This window comes from Eupeodes corollae, chromosome 1, assembly GCF_945859685.1.
Source record: "Eupeodes corollae chromosome 1, idEupCoro1.1, whole genome shotgun sequence".
In the NCBI taxonomy this organism is placed as follows: domain Eukaryota; kingdom Metazoa; phylum Arthropoda; class Insecta; order Diptera; family Syrphidae; genus Eupeodes; species Eupeodes corollae.
The window spans coordinates 177,617,377-177,635,254 of record NC_079147.1 but is presented as its reverse complement, the minus strand read 5'-3'; positions in this window follow the sequence as shown (position 1 = coordinate 177,635,254).

The following is a 17,878-nucleotide window of genomic DNA, read 5'->3' as shown; positions in this document are numbered from 1 at the left end:
GTTATACCGAAAGACTATGCTTTTACGTATAAATATATGCATAGCGAAGATGCATTAAGAGAATGTTTTTTTTTATGTTGTCAATCTGGTGCTGGAAAAGAAGATGCTGCGTGCTTCTTGACTACGTGAATGCCATTCAATGTTGGTTTCTTGACGACGACGACGCCGTCGAGGAAGAACACGAGGACGACAACGATGACTAAGAGAAGACGAAGATGACTCTTGTCATGCAGTAGATTCATTTTAGATTTCTTTGTTTGAAATACCTAAATAAAAAGGAACTGAAACGTGAAGTGAAATAAAGTGGGGTCGGTTTAATGTATATATGTAGTTGTGAGTAAGAAATATGGAAGTTTACTCGAGCAACATAAGTTGCCTCAATGAAATTATAAACTCAAGTTGAAAAAGATAAGATGCACTAATGCAAGAGTAATGAGGGTTAAGGTTATCAATAACACGTTTTAAATTATGAATTAATAAAAATTTACGATTGTATATATTGACAATATTTTTGATTGTATTTCAAGTGTGTTTTTTTAATATTGCAAATTCATAATCGAATATTATTTGAGAGGTGATGCTCTTGACAGAATTTTTAAAGATATTAAAAAAAGTCTAGTATTCGGATCACTTCCTTTAATCATAGCAGACTTAATTTTTGTTTGATTGAAATTAAATATTAATTTCTAAAGGGTGCAGTTTTCGATGACTTCGGCACATAAATAGGGCTGAATTTTACCGATATTCGTGGTTTGCGTCTTATTTGCCTATGTGCGCGACTAAAACAGCCCCCAATAAAGTCAAAGGGCGCTAAATTCATCTTTAACTTCACATGGGAAGTTGTCACGACTGCCGTAAGCTCTCTGTATCTCAACTAGCTTTTAAAATGTCTTCTTTTAAGGCTGACATTTTAAAACTTTCTAAAGATTTTGAAGAGCTACTGAAGCCTTTCAACACTGCAGTTTGCAAATTAAATGCATACTCTGTAACCAACATCATGGTCGATAGTTCTACTTCGACTAATGATTTGGCACAGCCTATTTTCACTACTTTCTCTTCTACATGTGAAGATATTCTCGCGCAATCAGGTTCTGGTGTTAATAACGTAGAAAGTGTACCTGAAAAACAAAAGAAAAAGCCTAAGAAAAGAAGCCGAGAAAACTCTGAACTTGCTAGAAATTCTACCCCACCATCAAAAAGAACAAATTTCAACATCACACCAATACCTACAGATCCCACCGAAACTCCCAATATACCTCAAATTGTTGCCTCAGATTTAGCTTCCAATAGTGACACCGTTACAGGAACTGTAATAAACAACGTCATCCCTATCAAAGCTGTTTCCAAACCAAAAATAATTTGTATATCTCGTCTGGACCCAGTTACTACGCCAGAAGATATAACTTCCCACTTAGTATCTACCAAGAGCATACCTTCCAGCTCATCTATCAGGTGTACTAAGATCAGTAAACCAAAAAGCTTTGTTTCTTCTTTTAAATTAATAACGAATCCCACTTACTTTGATTCTATTTGCAACCCCAATATATGGCCCGCAGAGACTTTAGTCAAAGAATTTACTCAAAGTCAAAAACTGGGTGTTTCTTTAAAAAACAAATAAAAAAACTTAACAGGCTTGCGCTCTTCTACCAAAACGTAAGGGGACTTCGTAGCAAGACTGCTGACATTTTTCGTAACTCCCAATCATTTCCACACGACGTATTCGTTTTGACAGAAACGTGGCTTAATTCAAGCTTTTCCGACACAGAACTTTTTAGTCAGGAGTTCGAAGTTTACAGAAACGATCGTCATGTTGGTAATGCAAAGGATTTAGGTGGAGGTGTTCTCATAGCGGTAAAAAATACATATTTCTCTTCTTCTGTATCTTTTCTATTTTTATTATCAATTGAACTGGTATGTGTAAAGATAATGGTACATACTAAGACTTTTTTCATTTTAAACGTTTACATTCCTCCAAAAAGTTTGGAGTCTGTTTATAACGATCTCTCCTTGTCATTAGACTATCTTACAAACTTGTCCAGCTCCGACACCAATATCTTACTTTTAGGTGATTTTAATTTACCACACATTGACTGGATTCCATCCGAAGACGAATCCTGCCTTGAAGCCTCTTCTTCTTCTTCACAAATGGAACTTTCTCTTCTCGATAAAGTCCTTCTTACTGACTTACAGCAAACAAGCTGTATTAAAAACTCAAAAAATCGAATTCTCGATTTAGTCTTTTCTTCTTACGCTATTAGTACTCTTGTTCTAGAATCTAGATCAGGAATTACTAATATTGACAAATATCACCCCCCTTTGGACATTTTTTTTGACTTAAGTAATCACCTTACTAATCACAGTAGTTCTTTTGATTGTTTATATAATTTTGATTTCAGAAGAGCCAATTTCCAGCAGTTGTCTGAAGATTTAACCATTTCTGGAATTGGTGATACACTAGCATTTTCTAACATTGACGAAGCAGTTTCAAATTTTTATAGGATCCTTAATTATTGTTTTGAAAAAAATCTACCAATAAAGAAAACAAGAAATACAAACCTTAGCCATCCTTGGTACACGAAAGAATTGAGTTTTCTGCGTAACAAAAGAAATAAGGCATGGAAAACGTATCTCAAAATTCTGTCCAGTCAACTTCTCTTTTTATGTTGAACTCTTTAACCAATTTAAGTCTCTTTCTAATTTTGCATATGGTTGTTATGTTACTGATATGGGCACGTCTTTGAAAGACAATCCTAAAAAATTTTGGAACTTTGTAAACTCAAAGAAAAAATCAGATGGCTTTCCAGTTAACTTCACTTACAAGAACCCTTTGTTAAATAAAATTTTTTGATATCTGTAACGCTTTCGCAACAAATTTCCGTGAGTCTTTTGTTAATAGCCCTCAAGAAGTTGATGAAGTATATTTTCATAATCTTCACACTTTTTCGCAAACTAGCTGTAGTCACATACCTGTGCTACAGAGTACGGTCCTTGATCTTTTATCTGTTGAATGATGACTGCCCAGCCGGTCCTGATGGTATTCCTCCAATAGTACTAAAAAAGTGTAGTAATGCTTTATTTGAACCCCTTACGTTTTTATTCAAACTTTCTCTAAAAACAGGCAAATTTCCCAGTATATGGAAGAAGTCATTTCTAACACCAATTTTCAAGAAAGGTAACAAGTCGGATATAAGCAACTACAGGCCCATTGCAAAGCTTTCTTGCATTCCTAAAGTATTTGAACAAGTTGTTTGTGAAAGCGAAGCATATTTTAGTAAAAATATCATTTGCGAACAGCAACATGGTTTTGTGAAAAAAAGATCAACCGTTACTAATCTCCTCACATTCTCAAACATATGTTCAAACGCTTTAGAACAAGGTTATGAAGTTGACCGTGTATACACTGACTTTTCTAAAGCTTTTGACCAACTTAGCCACAGAATTATTTTATTTAAACTTAAGGCTCTTGGTTTTCCACCATTTTTCTTAGCTTGGATTAAGTCATACCTTGAAAACAGATCCTACGAGGTAAAATTTAGAAATTGTCATTCTGAACCTTTTGTCGCTCAATCTGGTGTTCCCCAGTCCCAATCCTGCCTATTAACGATGTATCGTCATGTCTACGCTCAAGTGAACTTCTAATTTTTGCTGACGATATGAAGATTTTCAAAATAATAAAGTCAAACCATGATCGTATTCTTTTACAAGCCGACATTGATAGTTTCACATTTTGGTGTGGGAAAAATAGCCTTTTACTCAACCCTTTAAAATGCCAGACTATAACTTTATCTAAAAAACTAATCAGTAACGTATTTGACTACTGTATATCACAGCAAAAACTCAATGATCCCTATGTTACCTTTCTTTGTATAATTGCCATGTTCGTCCTTATCTTGAATATGCTTCGCAGGTATGGACTCCCAATTACGAAATTCATAGAAAACGTATTGAATCAATTCAACATAATTTCATTCGCTTTGCCCTAAAAGGTCTTCCTTGGGAAGATCCCTATGATCTGCCTCCCTATGAACATCGTATTCTACTTCTTCAAATGCAATCTCTCCATCAAAGGCGTGTTAATAATGACTTAGTATTTTTTCATCAACTCATTAATGGTGAAATTGATGCACCTTATTTGCTATCTTGTGTACATTTGAATTACCGGGGCGGAACTCATCACCTGCGCACATATTGACTTTCATAGAACTAACTATGGCAAGAATGAAGCTTTAAGTCGAATGAGCATTTTATATAACTTAAACTGTTCATCGTTAGATTTAAATTTAAAATCATTGTTTAGAACCAGTGCTCCACTATCGTAAACGTTCTCATTTTATTTTTTGTTCTGTAATAGTTAAATGCTACCCCTAATTTTATTTTGTATTTTGTGCGTGTGTTAGGCTATATTTGTATTATTTTTTACTAACAACTTACACATGCACTTATGATGAGCCTCTGATCGTAGCTTACTACTTTCTGAAATTCTGAAGTGTCAAAAAAAAAAAATTGTAATGAGTCTGATTTGTCGAATTGACATTTCTTGACGTTTCAAATTTCGAAATAAAAGAATTTTTAGAGAGATGCCTGTGCGTGCGTGTGTTCGTACGTTCGCGACGGTCTTTTCGTCGTCCATAGCTCAAGAACCAGAAGAGATATCGACTTTAAATACATTTTATACAGATACTAATGAATAAAGATGCAGAAAAGGGGCTTAAGAAAATTGCGTGGATGTTTTTTTGCCATAGCAGTTCAAAAATAGGGGAACATTTTGCTTAACCTTAAATATCTCACGAACCAATGATGCTAGAGACTTGAATAAAATTTTATATTACATATTGTAACGTGATACTAAACTAGTTTATTTTTAGAAAAAATTCCAATTTATGTTTTTTTTTTAAATCAAAGAACAAATTGAAACAAAAATTGTCTTCTCGAAAATCTTACGAATAAAAAACGATTTCATCTCTTAAACAATTTTGTGCAACACAAATAACTTTTTTAACATCTGGTAAAATTTTGAGAAAAATCAAAAAGAAACATTTCTCAAAGTGTGTAAAAATTGATTTTCGACACAAATATCTTTTCAAAACCTTGAGATTATGGCTTGAAACTTATTTAATCTTATAAGAAATGTTTTTTTCAGCATTCGGTAAAATTGTGAGAAAAATCGAATTGACAGTTTTTTAAAACCCTAAAAGAAAATTTAACAAAAGTTTTTAAAAACTGATTTTCGATTTAAATATCTTTTCAAAACTTTGAGATTTTGGCCTTAAACTACTTTTGTCTTCTTAAAAATATTTTTTTCATTATTCAGTTAAATTTTGAGAAAAATCTAATTGACAGTTTTTGTTACAAAAAATAAAAACCTAAAAAAAAAAACTGAAACTTGGTAAAAACTTACTTCGACTCAATTAGCTTTTCAAAAAAAAAAAATATTGTCTTCAAACTTTTTTATTTCACAGAAAATATTGTTTTCGATATTCAGTACCTTTTCTTTTATAAAAATCCAACAGTCCGTTTTTTCATAAAATAATAAAATTTTCAAAAATTTAACGAAACTAGATTTTCAAGCGTAACTATTTCTATATATAAAAAATATTGCTGGTAATTATAAATTTGTTAAGAATAATTCAACTGACAACTTTCTTAACCCAACACAAAAACCTACAAATTTTTAAGAAACTTTTAAATCGACAGACGGGATGGGAGGTTATCAGTATGGGTCGCATCCCAGCCTCTGTTTTGTTTTGCATACTTAACAATCTGTCCGAAATTGAGCTCAAGCGTAAACTGACTTGCATTCCTGGAAGTGCGAGTATTATGGATGCATTGTTTACAGGGTGGAATGCAAGTGGTTACTCATACAGAACTTTGTTTGTAAAAATATCGGTATCACAATGAAAGGTATGAAGCTATGCGGCGGTGTTCGAGCGATGTAAATTTTTCGGTTATAGTTCTATCGACTATCATTTTCAAAGCCTTTTTTGGATTCTATCCAAGAGATTTAAACTTGGTTTTGGGGCACCTGCCCAAATATGCTAGTTATATTCAATTTTTGGATGAACCACGCGACAGAATTTAGTTTTTGAAACAAGTTAATAATTCCCCATTGGATAGTACTGCCGACATCCGAAGTTAATAAGCTTTTTATACGCTTTCATTCAAGTTCCACGTCCAAAGGACAAGGATGTGAACCTTCAACCTTCAAAAGGAATATGAGAAGCTAGGGGTACTGTCGTTTGCGGAACAGTTTAATGGATTAGGATTGTCAGACAATAGACCGTGTATGAATATAAGGAAGAGAGTTGGTGCCTTGGAGAACACAAGCATTTATTTTATGAATTGTATTGGTGGGTTAGAAATGTTGTTTATAATCTAACAAAAAGGAGATCAATATCAAAAACCAAGCTCTATTGAAAGCTATTGTAATATTAATTACAATAATCTTTCTTTCTTCAAAACGATGGAAAAGATGTTAAAGATTTGTTTCACTGTTCGTTTTAATAAACTATCAAATGACCGGTGAACCTATTGCTAGAAAAGCCATGTTCGAGATATTCCAATTTTAAATCAATTCAGACCACACAAATTTGGTAAGCATCGACCAGTATCATTTGCAAAGATGTATGGAACGATGGATAACTCCTCCAGCCCAAAATCAACACCAAACAGTAACTTTATTTGGATGCAATGGCACTTCTTGAATCTCTTTTGGTTTGGTATTATTTGAAATCAGCCAACTTTAATTATTCACGTATCTACTTATTGATCAAAATGGTCCATATCGTTGATTCCGACTAAAATTCAAATAGCGAACACTCGACTCTGAGTCTGGTAGTTTTGTTTCAGCCCCTGGTATACTTTACAACCCAACTTATAAATTGGCATTTGAATACAAACTCTCATTTAAAAATTATTATTTAATTTTGAAAACTTAAGCTCTTGAATGCGAGTCTGTTAACTGAAAAACCAAGGTTTTTAAGATACAAGGATCTTCAAGTAAAAGAATTTTTAAAAGCTCTTTTTTAATCACTTTGCGTAGTTTATAAGCAAAACATAAACTGAAGACATAAGATCTGATAAAAGACAGAAGCTTAGAGCCAATAGTTATGTATTTACCTAGTGTTTTTTTTTGTTTCTGAGAATGTAACAAATTACGTATTTTATTTAAAGACCTGAAGTTTAGACTTAGGATGTTTAACACAAAGACTACCGATACATAAAACGATTGAATTCCAATTTAATGTTGGTAATTCAATTCAATTGATGCCAAACTATAGAACACATGACCTTTCTTGAAAATCCCTTAACAAGATTAACTTATTTCCTCTTCGTAAAAAAAAAACAGATCTCAATCTTAATCTCGATAGATGTTTTTTTGTTTTCTATTTTTGTTAACATCTATAGAAAGTATGTTAGTTTTTTTTTCAACCCCACATATGCCCCAGATGTAAGTAGGCTCTTACGTCGATATAATGTTAAAGTACATAGGTACCATAATAATACCAAAAAAAGGAAGCAACACACCATTCGTAAATATAAATAGCACCAGCATTGGTCTAAATCTGTTCGGAAAAAAGATTGATTGCTTTTTTGGTTAGAGCAATCTCCGTTTCTATTTTTCTATCACGACATATATCGACGTTGGTGATCTTTCGAAAAATTGGTATTTCATTCTAACAACGCACAACCAATAAAAGCAACTAATTTATAACATCAAATTTAATTGCAATAGCTACATTCGTTGGCCTATACAATATAATAACATTGATCTTATAGTCTGGGATGTTATGTTGAGACCTACTAAAAACAATCAGAGAAAGGAATTGTAAAAAGAAAATTTGGACAGTCATAGTAACACGGTTTTAAGAGTAGCAGTTTAATTAGGTAAAGAGTTCTCGCTTTAGACTTGAGGTTACGAAAAAGTACAGTCTTTTGTAAAGTTTTCTATGGCATTTCAAATGAAAGGTCTTGAAGTGAAGAACAAAGACCACAAAGTTTGTCTACTTGTCTTGTACCCGTGACGAAGATAGAAAAATTTAATTAAAAGGTGTGAAATAATCGACCCTAGTGCAATTACTTGCAAACATTTCATACGTTTTTAGATCTTGGTTAGCTTCTTTAGCAAAATTCGAACGGCCAGAAGCTTTGGACTGTACCAAAGTAGTGACAGAAACGTATAAAGATACGAAAACAAATAACACAATTACAATCATTTGCAAATCGTTAAGACTGCCATCAATCGTTTTAAGACCTTTTATCTATAAAGACATAAGTTTACTACTGGATGAAGTTCTGTTCATGGTCCTCAAACCTTTGACTAAAATTTTAAAGTGTAAAAACATTATTTAACTTAAAAGAATGGTTTATAGCATTGGAAAAAAAAATATTGGCAGAAACTCCAGGGTTTTAAACTGGTTTTGAAAAACTGCTGGAACATTCTTTATATTATATTCCGACTTAAAGTGTCGACAACTCGAATTTAGTTTTAAAATTGTTAGGATCATATCTTAAAATGTATTTGAAATACCATTTTTAAAAATATTTTGTTGAGGTTTCATTAAATATACTAACATAAGTTTTATAAAAAAAAAAATTATCGAAATACCACGCCAAATTCCAGACCTGTTCTTGGCCTTTTTAGGTTTGAGCTTTTATTTATAAGACAATGTGATCTGCTGAACATATGTTTGCAAGCGTGCTCGGCTCGTAACCTCAAAGTGGTCTGTCTCTTATCAGTCATAATATTCATTGCATACATTACTAATCGTTCAATCAAATAAATGTTAAGCATATATATCTTACTTTCAAATAGTTGAAGCTGTACAACGCAGATTTCCTTCGTCTTATAATCTCATCTTACCACCTATTGAAAATCTTTTAAGACATATTAATCTGCGAAAACTCAAAGAACGCCGTGAAGGAGCTGATGTCCTCTTGTTCTCAGCTTTAAGCAGTGACCTTAGACCCACTATTTCTTCTAGAAAAAGTGTCGTTTTTAGTGGTATAGTTTATGCAGCAGTCTAATCTGAAAGGTAAAATTTAAATTTAAATCAAACGATCTTGGAGCCAATTAATGGGTCCGTAACGTCCATAACGTGAAAGTAAAATAAGGGCTCTAAGGCAGTTAACAATGACTAACGTTCTTGTCACCATAATTTTTAAAGAGGTGTGGATCAATTATTTCACCAACATACACTTAAGAATTATCCTTACTCCAAAGACGGAAATTTTATTGACGTATACATTTCTTCCTATATGAAAAACGGACTGAATTTTTAACAAAATTGGTAGAATTTTATGCTTTGTTTCCATCATGTTCAAATGCCAAACAAAACTAAAAACTTGACAACTGATAAAATAGCAGCCAGTTAAAATAGGGTTGCCAACTTAAAGTTCTATATATTTTAAAATAGTCACCTGTTACTAATTCTCGAAACTTCAGACATGTCCTTCTCTTTCGCTTACCTCACCACCGCATCTTTGATCATATCTTAAGAATGCTGCTAACATCCCACATAATTACTTTGACTTCCATAAAAGTCCTTACTCCCAAGGAAATAATCTCTACAACTCACTCTTAGACCTCCTCTTAAGACTTATTTAAAAAATAAAATTTGTTTATCATTAAAAACTTGTGGGTAGGCCTTAGCAACTAAGCTTATAATTAAACCACCTAACACCTTTATTGAAGATTTTTTAAATTTTGTAAAATATTGCAATGGTGAGCTTAAAAAGTTTTTCAAACAAAATCTGCGTATATAAGTAAAAACCTGGTATCATTTGCAACGCACACTCTCGGACTTTTTCAATATAACAACTTTATCTTTAGATAAAAATAGCAAATAAAATAAATCCTCTACGTAGACCATTCAATATCGAACAAGATGGACTTATAGGCTAATCTAAAGTAATCTTCTTAAATCCTATATATATTGAGAATTAAAAGAGAGAGAAGCTATGAATTGTATAGATTTAAATGTTTACAAGATCGATAAATTCCTGGTTGTTAGCAAAAACATAAAATACAATGAAATAAATGTTTTCTTTTTATTTCTTTGCTCGAGTTAAGAACCAATTTATAACACTTACCTTTGACAGTTTAAAAGTAGAAAAGAAAAAAAAATATAAATAATTTGGAGCAACAGCTTTTGGAGAAGCTGCCCCTGATATCCTTTTTGTAACCTAAAATTAAATTTTACTATAATATGTTGATTTTGTTTCAAAACCAGAATCAATATCTTTGACCAATTTCTTAATTCAACGGAAAATATTTCAAATTTGAAAGCAAATATATATGAGTATAGGTACATAGATACAATTTGAATTTAATTTCCAAAAATCACCAAAATCCACATCTTGTCCTGATTTATGTCTCGTGTGGGGTGCCTTGACAAAAGGATTAATTTTACAAAAGCCCCCAAAAGTCATAACATTTCAATTTAGCAAATTTCTAATTTTACGTAGGTACTCTAAGGTAGGTGTATGTATTGTATATGCATGTTAAGACAGCAATGTGTCCGCATTCACTCAACCTCAACTTCAACGGTCAAGGAATCAATGTCCTCAAGGATAAACAAAAAGTTGATCCCAATGAAAACAAAGTTAATACCTGAAAATCGTATAGAGGGCTTTGGTCATGGTGATGGTGGATGATATGATGGTAGGGCAAAGGAGCTACGTACTAAATACCACTACCACCATACCGCACCATTGTGTCTCAACGATATGACGAAATCCATTTAATTTGTTTATACGGTCCAAGGACGTTTTCACCTCCTTTATACGAGTACGATGCATATGAACGCATGCAATGCAATCGTCTCCCTTTGTTAAGCCTTGAATTGTGTGTGACCGTTACGTTATAGAAGTATGTGGTGTGCTCCAGAATGCAAACATTAATATTGTTATTCTGTCTCTCAGATATACACAATACACACACATGCACACCCAAACATTCATCTACCGGCCGTCTATATTCTATACGGTCAGTCTTTAGAATGTCGGTCGGTCGTTTGCTTTTGGCTTGGACTGGACTCCCACATTTACTTATGGAATGAGCGCATTGAAATACAATGGGGAATATTCGCTCCATAGGAACGCACTTTGTGTGTGAAACTTGATTCTGGTAGCAGCTACATAGATACATTTGCACTTGCACGTGCATACGCATTTTCTTCTATCTCAAGGATGATGATTTTCAACAAGAACATGGTTGGTTTGCCAAAGCAGCCCTAGACAGGGTGGCCAATGGACTGGACTTACATCGTCGTCGTCATCGTCATCGCCGTCGTTGCCCAATGCCCGTAGGAGTCCTTTTAAGACCCATAGAATAGCACACAAACGCATTCGCACGTATCAGGCAACTATACGTATTTATAGGTATCCTTGGTACTTTGTGTGTTTGTCCCTTAGCCAAAATGTTGTTTGAACAGAATCTGTTTTGGTTTGCAGTATACATTCCTCTGGTGCATCATCAGTCTGCAAGGATGTTTTGTATACTTTTGTGTATCCAAAGGATACCGCTTCGTGTCCTGTGTCAATCAGTATTGTAACAGTAGCAGTAGGTAAGTTACCTTTATACCTACTTCGCATCGGTATAGTTTAGTTTAGTTTAGTTCATTCTGAAGTTTTCGACAAGAATACCAAACTGCAGGTGAGAGATATTCTCCTTAAGTAAATATTATACAATATACGAACAGGTATAACAGAAAATGGATATCCTGCGTCATTATATCCTTCAAAATACTCGTACTCCGTACTCGAAAATTCTGCTGCCTTAGCTGCTTCTATTTCTGTTTAAGACTTGTTCTCCATTATCATCGTGTGCGTGTGAATGTGAATTAGCAATCGGAATGAGAATGAATGATGGAACAAGAATACGTCTATTTGTGACTATATTCAATTGTCCGTTACGCACAATTCACCCGACATACAAACATGCATTCCAACAGAAAGAAAGGAGATAGAGAATATATGTGATTTGTATAGTTACTGGGTACAGTTGTTGGTTTGATATATTGAAGGAAGTGTCGTAGTCGTCGTCATACTCGTACGTACAACCTTACAATATATGCAATGGGAGACAGAGAAACAGTCTCACAGAGAAACAGCCCAGCCATCGAGGGAAAAGGGTAAAGCTTTTCAAAAGCAAATGATTCAATTCAATTGCTGGGTTATTTAACATTCTGTTTGGTACTTTGTTTTGAGATAAATTTTCAAACAAAAGGACACAAAAGGACAATCGGATGAAATGAGTGGAAACAACATGGACAATTTGACAACTGAAGTTGTTATTCAATTGATATTTTCAACACTAGGCAATTTGTTGAAGGAAAGATATATAATTGCTGGGTGCTTTTATTTAATATATTTATGTATTCCTTCATATACCTATGTGATTATATACTATACATAACTCTATGTAGAATATGTACATATTTTCTCAAAGGAAGTAGTGTTTTTATTCTACAAAATTGACTGTTGTGCTTAGGAAAGTATATTCAATCAGGACTCAAAACATGTGTTTTCTGTGGTTTTCAAAGATGTACACATTACACAAATGCAATGAAGATATATCTGATGGGATGCTGTAGCAGTAATAGTGGACATTTTTGAGTTTTTCTTCACGCTACATTCTTATAGTAAATCAAAGGAACGGCTTTCGTTATGGCACAAACTCCAGAAATACAATTTCAAGCTAGAAACACCAAATGTTTAAGGGGCAAGTGACTTTTTGAATAAGTTGGATTTATAGGTAGTCCCAAATAAGCAAAATCAAAAAAACATCAATTTCTGCAGTATTAGAATTTCGATTATGGTGTTTCCATCAAATGTTATGTTTGGTTTGGGATAAGATATATTTTCCCTTTTATCTTGAGCCTTTTAAATCTACGGCCGCTTTAATCCAGGTGGGTTTTTACTCAATCTCAACAAACTATACAAAAGATATGTGCTCGCAACAAAAAGGAAAAAAAAATTACACAACATCTTAGTACGGATTTATTTGAATGAATCTGAGACCAAGGTGTTGTGAAGGCCTCAAATTTCCCCCCCAACCATGCACAAGAAAAGTTATTGAATGGCCCAAATAAATAAACTCGAAACTTTTAAGGTGTAAACCCTACATTACAAAATTTTATTTAAAACTAATTTTGTATCTATTTAAAGTTTATTAAAAATTAAAATAAACAAGAAAAAATGCCTGGAAGAATATACCTATGTACATATGTATATCTACCTTAGAGCGTTTCAAAACATTTTTTTTTATTTTTTCTCGGAACCAGGCTCAAAAGTTTCGTTTACATGCCAAACAAGGCATCTGAAAATATGAGCCCTTAATATTAATATTTAGGTAATCCGCTTCTCACTTTTCCATTTCCCAGAATAACACAGGAAAAAAATTAGTTTTTCTTCTGATTTTTAAATATAACGAACGACAAATTGCATTGTAATACCTCTTATGTATTTTGTAGAGAATTGAACGCTCTACAAAGAAGGTCAAAAGTCATTTTTTGATAAATCAACTCAGTCAAAAGTTATTTAAGATCAAAGTATACTTTACCCTCAATTAAGCCATTTTTCTGAATGATTCAGCAAAATATCATGTTTTAAGAAAAAAATTTAAACAATTTTACAAAATATAACTAAATATGAATAAGACTTCTTAAGACTGTTCTCTAATTGAGAAAAACAATTCAAAATGATTAAAAACAGATTGAATCAATTCAAAATGATTTGAATTCACTACACGGAAAAACAAATGTAGCTATAATCACGATTCGTATCACAATAAAATGGTGGGGGAGTGGTGGCGCTGAAAGCGGTGAATCGCGATTATCAAGATACAGACCGTGATTATCGCTGTACTTATAGCGTCCATTGTGATGCGTTTTGTTATGGTACAGAGACGGTGTCGTTTTTAAATCTATTACTAGATGACGCTGAGGGTAAATGTCATCATTTAATAAGTCTAATTTATTAATACGGTTATTATCCACTTATTAACCGTATTGTTTACATGAGCCGTGATCATTCGTGAGAAGTTAGTAAATATTTCTAATTTTTAAACGTACATTTCTACTGTGAATTGCATTATTGCGTGAAAAATGAATAAGTTGATCGATGTTGTTGGTGATCCAATTGAGAATTTTGTTGGACGTAAGCTTCCTACAATAAAAGAGGTTATAGCGGTATTTTTGTATCGACAAAATATTCTTGGACTAGATTATAGAAAAAGCATACAAATTACGATTGATAAACTTGATCAAAAGTGGTCTGAAGCTGGCATTCCAACGTGTGGAAAAAATATGCCTTTAAAAAATTCGAAAAAATATTAGAGGAAGAAAAAAAATTACAAAAATGTTCTCAACGAAGACGGTCAGTTATGTTTCTACTGATGTTTTTGATTTTGAAAGTCAACTCAGTTAACTGGAACAATTTCCAAAAATTGATGTAATGACATCTGAACTTTGTGCTTCACTTGATCGAGCAAAAGTAACTCATCGGAATGCCATTTTCATTTTAGCTGCTGCGTACAAAAGTGTAGGAATTGATCTGTCAGTTTGTTTTGAAACTAGTAATCTTACAAATTTAAGAGTATTGTAAAGAAAACGCCTTAATTAAGGGTAAATTAAACTTTGATCTTAAATAACTTTCGACTGAGTTGATTTATCAAAAAGTGACTTTTGGCCTTTTTTGTAGAGCGTTCAATTCTCTACAAAATACATAAGAGGTATGAAATCTATAGTCTACCTATGTAAACTTGTTCCGTAACAATGGTTTTTTTTTATATGATGGCAAAAAAAATGTTCTTTCTTTTCGTTGTACACTATTGATTATATTGACCATAAGAAGAAATAATTGAAATTGAAAAAAAAAAACTTTTTAATCTGAATTTTGAAAGTTTGAAAATTTAGAACATAAAGGTTGAGATTTGAATTTTGAAAATAAATAAAAAAAAAGTTATCCCGAAGTTAATAAAAATGAGAAAAATAGGTTTAAATAAATTTGAATTTTCCGTTATCCTCTTCTGCATTTAACTTGACGTAAATAAAAAAAATATAAGGCACTTAGAAAATAAAACTAGAGATGCACTTATTATAATAAGAATACCGCTTTTTTTGTATTCGTTTTAATAAGGTTTTAATTTTTTATCTTTTAGAGGTTAAACAATTTTCTTTTTAACTTCCCATAGGAAGTTATTGTAATGGGTCCGATTTGTCAAATTGAAAATTTTGACTTTTCTCGACGTTTCAGGGTCCCTAGAGTCGAAATAAAAGATTTTTAGAAAGATGTCTGTGCGTGCGTGTGTACGTACGTTCGTACGTCCGTACGTCCGTACGTTCGCGACGTTTTTTTCGTCGTCCATAGCTCAAGAACCAAAAGAGATATCGACTTCAAATAAATTTTGTTATACAGATAATAAGGCAGAAAGATGCAGAAAGGGCTCTCAAGAAAATTGCGTGGGTGGTTTTTTTACCATACCAGTTTAAAAAAAAGGTGAAAATTTTGGTTAACCCTAAATATCTTAGGAACCAAAAACGCTAGAGACTTGAATTAAATTTTATATAATAAAATGTAACGTGATCTCAAAGAAATATATTTTTTGAAAAAAATCAATATAACGGTTTTTTTCTAAATCAAAAAAACTGAAAAAAAAAATTTGTCACCTCCTAAATTTAACGACTAACATATGATTTCATCTCCAAAACAATTTTGAGCAACGGAGAATAATGTTTTTAAAATCTGATAAAATTTTGAGAAAAATCGAATTGACAGTTTTTTTTATAAAAAATAAAAATCTAAAAAAAAACATTACTCAAAGTTCGTAAAAATTAAAAATCGATTCAAATATCTTTTTAAAAACTTGAAATTTAAGCTTCAAGCTTATTTTATCTTAATAGAAATATTGTTTTCAACATTCAATAAAATTTTGAAAAAAATCGAATTGACAGTTTTTTTACAAAAAATAAAAACCTAAAAAAAAAAATTAATAAAAGTTGGTAAAAATTGATTTTCGACTCAAATATCTTTCCAAAACTTTAAGATATTGGCTTTAATTTACTTTTATCTTTCAAAAAATATTGTTGTCAATATTCAGTAAAATTTTGAAAAAAATCGAATTGACAGTTTTTTTACAAAAAATAAAAACCTAAAAAAAAAATTAATAAAAGTTTTTAAAAATTTACTTTCGACTAAAATATCTTTTGAAAAATTAAAAATATTGGCTTCAAACTTATTTTATTTTACAGAAAATATTGTTTTCAATATTCAGTGATTTTTATATAAGAATCCAACAGTCCGTTTTTTCATAAAAAATAAAATCTATAAAAAATAGTACGCAAATTTGGTAAAATTGATACTAGTACATATAGACAAACTTTTAAGCAAGACAAATCGACAGACGGGATGGGAAGTTATCAGTGTGGGTCGCATCCCAGCCTCTTTTTTTTTTTTATATACGGGCTTATAAATGTTTGCACAATGTTTGTTCTTTTTTTATTTATAAAGTAATCAAAACGATTCACTGGCTTTCTTTTACTTTAATTTTACTTTAAAAATACTCAGAGGATTTCCCAATTATTGTTTTTGTTTGTTTTATTTTCGGGAGCAAATCACGATGTTGCCCTTTTTAAAGTTCTTGACCAACTTTCGAGTGCATGACATTGAACTATTTTTAATTTTCCCAAAAATGATCCCGTTCCCCTCTAAAACTAATAAGAATCGAGAGATTTAATCGTTACTTTCATTTTGCTTTGTGCACCTGTTTCCAAATTCTTATGTGAGGTAAAAATGTTATTTTGCGGTTTTTTTCAACAAATCCAAAAAATAGAAATTGGTTTGAGAAGCAAAAAAAGAAGTGATGTGCTTGGAAGTTAGTTTTGGTTAAAAAAAAATGAAATGTTATCGGAATAGCACACTACACAATTTTGTGTCTTTTAGTTCAAAAATATTAATCTTTAAACACATATCTTAAGTTTTAGACATTTTTTGAAAAAGTAATATAAAAGATTATTTTTTTGATAAATATTTGTTCAAAGATTGTTTATATGTAAAATTCATTAAAGTCACTTTGAAAAACAAATTTATTGAAATGTTGGTGCGTACTTCTTAAGCAAAACATTCAAGATACGAATGCAGAAGTAAATTAATATTCACAATAATTTTTCATTTTATTGATCCTTGTCATTTATCGGCCAAACAAGAGACAAGAAGACAGAGACTGCCAAAACCATAGTTATGTTATTTAATTCTTTTTAAATTCCCATAGGAAGTTTTTGTAATGGGTCCAATTTGTCAGATTATAAATGTTGACATTTCTCGACGTTTCAAGGTCCCTAGATTCGAAGTAAAAGATTTTAAGAAAGATGTTTTTGGGTGCGCGTGTACGTACGTTCGCGAAATTTATTTCGCCGTTCATAGCTCAAGAACCAGAAGAGATATCGACCTCAAATAAAATTTCCTATACATGATAATACAGAAAGATAAAGAAAGGGCTCTCAAGAAAATTAAGTGGATGTGTTATTTCGTATAAATAAATAAAAATAACAAAACAAATTAGGTGTCCATGAAAAACCATGGCCTAGTGACTTACAACTCTCAACCATTCCTATGCGCGAGAAATTTTGTCAGGGATGGAAGGGACCTGCAGCTTATATGCCGAATCCGAACGGCTAATTTTGAGAAAGTACTTTTTATGACAAGAATTACTCTTGAAGGATTTGTCAATTCCTCGCAAGAGGCAGTACCCGTGAAAACATTTTGATTGTGATTGAACCCAAGACCCCTTGCATGACAGTCCAACGCACTAACCATCACGTTACGGGTACTACTTTTTAGTATAGCTATTTGAAAAAAAGGTAGAAATGTTCGTTAGCCC